This window comes from Morus notabilis, unplaced genomic scaffold (genome assembly GCF_000414095.1).
Source record: "Morus notabilis unplaced genomic scaffold, ASM41409v2 Scaffold609, whole genome shotgun sequence".
Taxonomy (NCBI): domain Eukaryota; kingdom Viridiplantae; phylum Streptophyta; class Magnoliopsida; order Rosales; family Moraceae; genus Morus; species Morus notabilis.
The window spans coordinates 183,987-187,599 of record NW_010357993.1 but is presented as its reverse complement, the minus strand read 5'-3'; positions in this window follow the sequence as shown (position 1 = coordinate 187,599).

The window sequence follows — 3,613 nt, the reverse complement described above, 5'->3', positions numbered from 1 at the left end:
TAAAAAGAATACAGTAGTGATAACAACTTAATAAATTATATTTCTGATATCTCACCATGTTATTATAGCACAAACATACTAAATACATATTGAATTCAAGTATTCTTCTTAGATGTTAAAATCTACTACTACTACTATTCTTCTTAGATGTTAAAATCTACCACCACCACAACTCACTACAACAATTATGCCCATTTGCGACGACATTTGTCATCGTAAATAATACACTTTTTACGACGACATGTCATCGCAAATACCTACCGTTAAATAAAATAACCATGTCGTCGCTAATAATTTCAATGTAGTCGCAAATAATATTGGCGCGCAATTTTCAATGGCGTGGATTATTGGCGCCAAGGTAATCTGTTTTTTTGCGACGACAAGTCATGACTATTTGCGACGACATTTATCGTCGCAAATAGTTTTACCTTATTTGCGACGACATTGTTTTACTGTCGTCGCAAATAATCTTATTTGACGATAAAGTAGGTGCGAGAAAAAAGCGTTAGTTGCGACGATTTTAAAATATTTGTGGTGAGCAAATATCCTCGCAAATATTTTAGTATTTGCGACGACAATGTCGTCGCAAATATTTTATTATTAGCGATGACATTTTAAATTTATTTGCAACGAATATGTCGTCGCAAATAACTCTGACCTAATATCCCCTTCTTCTTCTTCTTCATTTTCTCCCGACGCTCTCTCTCTCTCCTGCAAATCTCTCTCTCTCTCTCCTACAAATCTCTCCGTTGTAGCCTCCTTTTCCCGTGGCCACCACCACCGGCCTCTCCTTCTCTCTCTTCCCTTCTTTCTCTCTCTTCCCTGCTTTCTCTCTCTCTCCTCCAAGCAGATCTCTCCTCTTCTTCCCTTCTCCTTCCGCCGCCGCCCCCCGCCGCCGGCCTTCCCCTTCCCTCTCTCCTCTTGTCTCTCTTCCCTTCTCTCTTTCTCTCTCTTCTTTCCGTTTCCTTCCGCCACCGTTGCACTGCCGCCCTGCTCCGGCCACCCCGCTCCTGCCGCTCTGTTCCCGCCGCCCCGGTCCCGCTGCCCTGCCCCCGCCGTTGCACTGCTGCCCGCATAGATAGAGGTGAGTTTTTTTTTTTCCTTAAAACAATTATGTAATAACTTGTTATTAGAACTAGATTATACTTAGAACTTAGAATCATTTCCTAAGCATTATACTTAGAACTAGATTATACTTAGAATTAGATTCGAGCATGAAGAACATAGCATTTTTTTTCCTATAGAATTTGTAGTCGTAGCCTTTCATAAATTATTAAGCTTCGTAAAATTAGACCGTACTTTAGATAATTATCTTTGTATATTTTTGAGTGATTGCTTAAATTTTCATATTCGTTAATTTAAATTTAACGATATTGATCAATATTTTCTATTTATATGCATCATATAGATCAACATATGACTCATTAATTAGTAACAATTATGTTGAGATTAAACTCATTGAATATCAATGTGAGAGACATATGAGAACATTTAATATTAATCTTAATGCAAAACTTTTTATGAATAAGCAACTAATTTGTTTGTGTATCAAATTTAAAACTGTAAAAAAGTAAAGTATTCATTTTTTTTTTTGTGTTTTTTTTACTGTAGCCCTTTTTTTTATACAAGCGGATCAAGCCCATAATATTTTTTTAAACTCTCATTGTGTCTATATGTTACTCTAGATGTTAATAAAATGTTAATTTTGATGTTTGAAAATTATGTTTGATGTTTTAATTTGATGTAGGCGTTTGAGTAGGCGTTTAATTTTTCACCTTCGTCCTTGTTTGCACGGTTCCTCCGACGTAATCCTTCTATTTTCAGCTCCCGTTTAGTGGGTTTGAACTTTGTAAGTTTTTTATATTTATTTAGTTTAAAATTGTAGTAGTTGTATGAATTCGGGATTATGATGACAATATTTGAATTATGATTTTGTTATATTGTTAAAATTTAGTATATGTTTATGATTCTTGTTCTGGGTGGCACATCTTGCAGCTATGGTATGCCGAAATCTTTTAAAGTTGTTTTTTTTGCAGGTTTTGATTTTTGGATTATATGAAAAATAAGTCGTTATGCTACCGAAATTTAGTTAGGAAACCATAATTTTAATAAGTTCATTAACACACTTTAATTAATAAAACTTAATTGTGTTAATTGAGAGTAAAATTAAAATTAATTAAACACATTAATAAATTGTTATGTCTGTTGTCGTTTATAGTTGAAATGCCGATTGACAAAAGTTAGACTTCTTTGAGGAACCGATTGTCGGATGAATATTGGAATGGGTTATCTGCTTTTATTGAGATCGCCAAAAATTATGCAACTTCAATTGGTCATATCAACTGTCCTTGTATGAAATGTAAAAACCATGAAATGCATCCAGTAGAAACTGTGAGAGCGCATATACATTGATTTGGTTTTGATCCATTGTATAGAACGTGGATTCACCATGGTGAAGTAGAAGCGGTTTCAAGTGTAGACCCAATAGTTAATCAACCAGTAGACGAGATGTTTGCAGTCTTAGAAGACGTTGCTGGGATTAATGATGACCATGGAATGTTGGATGAGACGCATGTGGATCTAGAAGATGCACAGTACGCTGAATTTAAGGATCTACTTTCTGAACTCCAGGTGGGATTGTATCTGGGCTGCACTAAGTATTCATCTTTAAATTTCTTAGTGAAATTGATGCATTTAAAAGTGTTATACAAGTGGCCTAATGAGTGTATGGATGCTGTCTTAAGTCTATTGAAAGATGCATTTCCGGATGTGAAGTTACCTTCTTCTCATTATGAGTCGAAGAAGCTCATGAGTAAACTTGGATTGGGTTACGAAACAATTCATATATGCAAGTACGATTGTGTTTTGTTTTGGAAGGAGAATGCTAATCTACAAACGTGTCCTGTATGTAAAACATCCTGTTGGAAGAAAAAAAGACAAAGGGTACTAAACAAGTCCCATGGAAAGTACTACGTTATTTTCCGTTAACAGATCGGTTGAAGCGTCTGTACGGTTCTCGTCACACAGCTAAAGATATGACGTGGCACTAGTGTGGGCATTCAAATGATAAGGATTTAATGCGTCATCCAGTCGATGGTATTGAATGGAAGGAGGTAGATGAAAAGTATCCTGAGTTTTCACATGAGCCGAGAAATGTTCGCTTAGGGTTGGCCGCTGATGGTTTCAATCCTTTCGGGAACATGAGCCTCTTATACAGTTTTGTGATTCTTGTTCTGGGTGGCATATTTTGCAGTTATGGTGTGCTGAAATCTTTTAGAGTTATTTTTTTACAGGTTTGGATTTTTGGATTATATGAAAAATAAGTCGTTATGCTGCCGAAATTTAGTTAGAATTTAAAAATTTTAATAACCATAATTTTAATAAGTTCATTAACACACTTTAATTAATAAAACTTAATTGTGTTAATTAAGAATAAAATTAAAATTAATTGAACACATTAATAAACTGTTATGTCTGTTGTCGTTTATAGTTGAAATGCCGATTGACAAAAGTTGGACTTCTTTGAGGAACCGATTGTCGGATGAATATTGGAATGGATTATCTGCTTTTATTGAGGTCGCCAAAAATTATGCAACTTCAATTGGCCATATCA